This window comes from Marmota flaviventris, chromosome 4, assembly GCF_047511675.1.
Source record: "Marmota flaviventris isolate mMarFla1 chromosome 4, mMarFla1.hap1, whole genome shotgun sequence".
Lineage (NCBI taxonomy): Eukaryota > Metazoa > Chordata > Mammalia > Rodentia > Sciuridae > Marmota > Marmota flaviventris.
The window spans coordinates 86,680,300-86,686,334 of NC_092501.1; the positions used below are offsets into that span (position 1 = coordinate 86,680,300).

General features: G+C 41.4%; 1 pseudogene; it reads right to left on the bottom strand.

Moving 5' to 3' along the window:
- Positions 1 to 3,740: 3,740 nt before the first annotated feature.
- On the bottom strand, positions 3,741 to 4,975 carry LOC114097619 (phosphoglycerate kinase 1 pseudogene; annotated as a pseudogene).
- Positions 4,976 to 6,035: the final 1,060 nt, after the last annotated feature.

Consider the following 6,035-nt stretch of genomic DNA (forward strand, 5'->3'; position numbering starts at 1 on the left):
CCCAGATCCCCTTCTGTCCCCAGAAGTGAGGAGTTAGGTCTGAAATCACCCAGCTAAAAACCCAAACCCTCTAATCACATGGTTGGTCTTTATGGCATGCCAGCCCCTATCCTGAATCTGTCTAAGGGTCACCATGAGCCATTTCATTAGCATAAACTCAGGCACCATCTGAGGGGCCCACCAAGGCAACACAGACACTCCCACCTCTCAGGAAATTCCAAGGTTTTAGACCCCAACCCCACCCCCAACGTTCCAGGAAACAGGGGAAATGACCAGCTACATTCTTTCTAAGACAACAGTAAGTAATTGGAAGTTATTAAGAGTTTTGGACATAGTAGAGATGTGTAGAGCTTGTTCAATCCAGAAAAAACGTTAATTTCAATATATAGAGCACCTTAGCCAAACATAAGAAAAGAAAAACTCCCTGAGAGTACTATATGCAATCCATAAAAAGAAATTGCAATAGAAGCCATGAGATTTCAAGGACTACATGAGGAAAACAAAAAGGGAACAATTCAGAGAGCAGGGACTTTTGACTAAAATATAATAACAAGTAGGGATTTATAATCAAAATAAAAAATACACTAAATGAGAAAATATATTTATTTTCCTGAAAGGAACCCAAAGTTTGTGATAGCACGGTTTTCACAACTTCAGAATCATGTGAGGCCCAAAGTTGGAGGGTAGGGAAGTGTATTACTTAGCTTTAAGTTAATACAATGAAATAACTGAGGAAATGAACTCTATAAAAAGAAAAGGTTTATTTATCTCACAGTTTGGAGGTTCAAATCCAATATCTAGAGGCCCATCAGTTTGGCCTCTGGGTGAGAGTGGCACATAGCAATGGCAGGAGCACATCAAAATAAATGTCCTCACAAGTCAGGAAGCAGAGAGAAATAGAAGGACTGGGGTCTCTCAATCCCACTTGAGGTCATACACGCAGCGGCCTCCTACTACATCCACCTCTCAAAGGTTCCAGTACCTCCAAATAACACCACCCTGAGGACCAAGCTTTTATATAGAGATCTTTGGAGGGTGTTCTTCCAAACCACAGCAGAAAGCATGAAGGAAATTTGCCCAGGATGTACTTTTCCACAGGAAAACTTAGCACCTGTCTTCAGAGATCCCATACAAGACTTTAACTGCCAATTTCACTTTGAGATTTGTTATTTAAAAAAGTCTCAATAAATAAATAATCCCCTTTCTCTTCCAAATTGTGATATTCTTAACTTCCACTTGTACAGATTGCAGCCACTGGCAGATGGCTCTGGAACGGAGTTTGGCAAAGAGGGGACAAGACCACAGTGCGTTTGGGAAGTAGAGTATGAGTCAAGGGAACGCTACACAAGGAAGAAGAAAATGAAATATGGAATGTCTTTGGTTTCCAGCTTAGCTGACTGCATGAACAAATAATGACCCCATTATCCAAGGCCGTATATATTAGGGAGAGAAGCACATATAAAGGACATATAAGTGGATCCTGAGACATCCACATGAAGATGGACAGGAAGCAATTAGAAAGACAAGTCTGAAGGTCAAGGGTCCATCATTGTCATATGTTTTTAATTACTTAAATGGAGACACTTTAAATTTAAAACAGTCTCTTTCAACTAGAAGAAAGGTTGATATTGCAAGCTTAATTATTTGTATTAATATTTGTGTTCTAGTGGGTGGGCAAGTGGAGATGGGTAGATGGATGATTGGATGAATGAATAGTAGATAAAGTGTAGTAGCTAACACCTTTGTAATCAGCATTTTTTATCCAACTTAATACAATTTATTTCTGGTATTCTGTCCCTAATATAACATTAGCCTGCCTTTCAATCTCTCAAATAAGGAAGAAAACTGAAAATTAACCTTTATGAAATTCAACTTTTGTCTGTTTCTGCCAAGCATTTATTCATGAGATATCTCACTTAATCTTCATAATGAACAAAAAAAAAAAATGGACCTGGAGACCCTGTTTTCACAACCAAGGAAAACCAAGGTGGGTAATGAAAGGTTTTCAGAATGAAAAGTGGGTTGAGGAACTTAGAACTTACCTCCACAGCAAAAAGAACAATGAATTCTTGATGTGGAGGAAGCCCATGTCCCAGGCCTGGGAGAATTCTCCTGGAAGTCACCTAAGCCATTTTGCCTGCATCAGGGTATTTTCTGGAAAAATGTCTGTGCTGCATTAAGAAACCTAAGAGGGCTTTCAAAATTTCCCCCCTGCATTCTCCCCCTGATTCCTGCATCCCCAATATTTGTGGGATAGAAAATCACTGTTGCAACTAACCTAATGCTGAACTACTATATTTTATAATTGTCTGCACTTGTCATAGACTGTCTAGGCTGAAGAAAATTTATATAGAAAGAATATATCTCAACTGAACAAAGTAACAGATGGAAGCCTTGGACTGAGGGCTCTTGTCCACCTATCCCCAAGGAGATTTAATAGGATTCAGCATTTTTCTTTCTGGTAGTTTCTAATTTAAAACAAATCCAGCATGCATCTCTCTAGCCCATGGTTGTGTGCCAGGAAATTCCCTGGGTACTGCAGGTACAAAAATGAACACATTTTAGTCCCTGTGCCCCAGAGTTTTATTGGACTCTCTCCCAGATCCCTGATCTCTACATACTTGGCTTGCAGACATGGCATCCTGCCCTCATGGAATTGAGAATCGACTTTGCATATAGGTAGGGGAAGGTAGAGATGCAGATAGATGTTGCTCAAATAATTCCACACATAGGCAAAAATCACAACTGTAACAGGGGCTAAAAGGAAAAGTGGCTGAATGTTAAGAGTCTTTAATGGAAATACCTGATAGATTAGGCTTCCCTACAGATTTCCCTGAGTTTGAAAGGATGAGTAGGGTGAAGGAGGTATTAAGTGATGCCCGTAGAAAAAAATACAGGGAAGGAACTTGGCAGAGGGTCCAGGAAATGAAAAGCAGGTCTATGCAACAAAACAGCAAGCAAGAAATAAAAGTAGGGAGAAGTAGGGAGCTGGGAACAAGGTAGTCCTTACAGAGCTTTAGAGGCCAGTGAAAGTTTTGCTTTTGGGGGGAGTGATAGAATATTCTAATGAGATAGACATAACTGAGACCAGAGTAGAGGGAAGTCAAGGTGGATTTAGGGAGGCCATTAGAAGAGCATTGAGATGAGTTCAATGGGAAAGGATGGCCACTTGCCTAAGCAGTCATGGAGAAAATGAAGAGAATTTGAATATAAAACTGAGTCTCCCTTTCTATCTCCTCCCCCATCCATTCTTCTTCACTGCATGTTGCTGCCACTGCTTGAGACTTCCTCTTTTCTTTTTTTCCAGTTTCAATGGACACTTTTATTGATTGTTAATAGATCATCAGTGGTTTCTCCCTAAAACTAGAATTTCACCACGTTTCCATGCCGAGGAGTGAACAGTGACAAGCTAATCACAACAAGCTACTTCCAAAAAAAGAATAAGTTGACACAGCTCACTTTGTTTTAACAGGCAAAATATAAATAGATGCACTCTAGAATGCACAATGGTTTAGTCACTAAGAAATTTAAATGAGACCTTGAAGAACGTAGGCAAATCCAGGGTGCAGTAAAGATGAGCCGAGATGCTATGCAACTGTTTAAGGGATCCTGTGCTACATCTCTTGGCCACTAGCTGAATCTTCATGTGGGGGTAGGTTTTAGCTAATGTCAAGTGGAGATGTGGAAAATGCTAAAATGACTTAGGGGCCATACACAGGAACCAAAAGGCAGGAAAAGTACTAAACATTGCTGACAGCATCCACTCCAGGAAGGACTTCACCTTCTAGGAGCTCCAAACTAGCTTCACGACCAGTGCTCACATGGCTGACTTTATCCTTTGTTCCATTTGGCACAGCAAGTGGCCGTGTCTCCACCACCTGTGATGGGAATGCAGCCCCTAGAAGTGGTTTTCATCACCTCATCCATGAGTGCTTTGGTTCTCTGGGCAAAAGCGTCCCATTCAAAGACACCCACAGGTCCATTCCATATGATTTGCTTAGCCCAACCGACAGCTTCAGCATGTTTCTTGCTGCTCTCAGGACCACAGTCCAAGCCCAGCCAGCCAGCAGGTATTCCAGAGGCCACAGTGTCTTGGCCGGTCTTGGCATTCTCATCAAACTTCTCAGCAGTGACAAAATCAACAGGCAAGGTGATCTTCACACCGTTCTTCTCAGCTTTGGACATAAGGTCTTTGACAATCTTGGATCCCCCTTCATCAAACAGAGAAGTGCCAATCTCCATGTTGTTGAGCATCTTAAGGGAGGTTAAAGCCATTCTACCACCAATAATCACCTCATTGACTTTGTCCAGCGTATTATTGATCAGCTGGATCTTGTCTGCAACTTTAGCTCCACCTAAGATGGCCAGGAAAAGTTGTTCTAGGCTCTCTAAGGCCTTGGCAAAATAGTTCAGCTCCTTCTTCATCAAAAAACACCAGCCTTCTGTGAAAGATTGACTCCCACCATGGAGCTCCATATGCAGCGTCAAAAGCATCATTCACATAGACATGCCCCAGTTTAGAAAGTGAAGCTCAGAAAGATTCTACTTTGGCTGGCTTGGATTTAACCTTGTTCCCAGAAGCATCTTCTCCCTTCCTTTCTTCCTCAACATGAAAGCAAAGGTTCTCCAGAAGGATAACAGACCCAGCTGCTGGATTGACACAAGCTTTCTCTACTTCTGGGCCCACACAGTTCTTCAAGATCAGAACATCCTTGCCCAGCAAATAGTTTAATTTTATAGCAACTGGTTCTAAGGAGTACTTGTCAGACATGGGAACTCCATCAGGCCGGCCCAGGTGAGCCCTCCACTTTTCTACCCTGGATGATGGCTACCACCTCCAATACATCAATTTCCAGTGCTGCCACCATCTTCATCCCACATTTATGCCTTGCTTGCAACTTTTCAGAAGTTCGCCCTCACCTTCACAGTAAGGCTGAAAATTTAGCATGGTGTTGAAGCCAAGGGGACCTCCCATCCCCGGCTAGCGCTCTGGCCTGCTGCCGTTCCCCAAACACACCACACTGATGGCTGGTCTCCACGCACCTGCCTTTCCCTATGCTCCTTGTCTCTTTGAGAATTCCCTCACCTGCCTTCATATGAATAACTCCTCTTCCTATTTAAATTTCAGTTCAAATGACTACACTGTGGCTTTCATAAAAGATTCCACTGACCACCATCAGCAATCATAGACACACACAGACTCACGCATACACAAAAACATGAACACACATGCAAATATGGACACACAGCCACTGCATCTGAATACTACCCTCCTGTTGATAAACACATCATTATGGAGTTTCCATTACACTGAGTTTTAATTGTTTGAATAGGAACAATACTATTTTTTTCTGATTGTACCCTAAATATGTGACACAATATGATCTTAATAAATATTTGAGAAGATCACAGGGACAGAGAGGATGGAATCAAGGGAAGGAAAGAGAAAATGATTTAGCAGAGAGAATATAGTACTCTCTGGAGTCAGAACAGAGGCCTCTGTACCCTTCATCACCCTACCTATACACCTGAAAATTTTGAACTATTTTTCATTTATTGTTTTTTATAATTTAATTACAAACACTATAAACTTTATATCTTTCTTATTTTCCATTGCAATATAAGTCCCACTATGAGCTACAGGTCTTTCATATCCTGGTCTAGGCATCTGACCTTCATTATAACAATTGTAAAACATAGATACTCCTCAACTTATAATGGGATCACATCCCAAAAAAACCCATTATGAGTTGAAAATATCATAAATGGAAAATGTGCTTAACATGCCTAACTCACTGAATGTCCCAGCTGAGCTGTCCCACACAGTAGAGTATCCCAGGAACATGAGGCTGACCAGGAGCTGTCCCCACAGAGCATTGCAAAGGAGGATCAGACCACATGGCACTTCCCCAGGAAAATCTCCCAATTTCTAAGCCTATTTCTACTGAATGGTTTCTACTGAATGCACATCACTTTACTACCATTGTAAAATCCTAAGTTGAAGCATTATTAAGCCAGATATTATCTGTAATTAT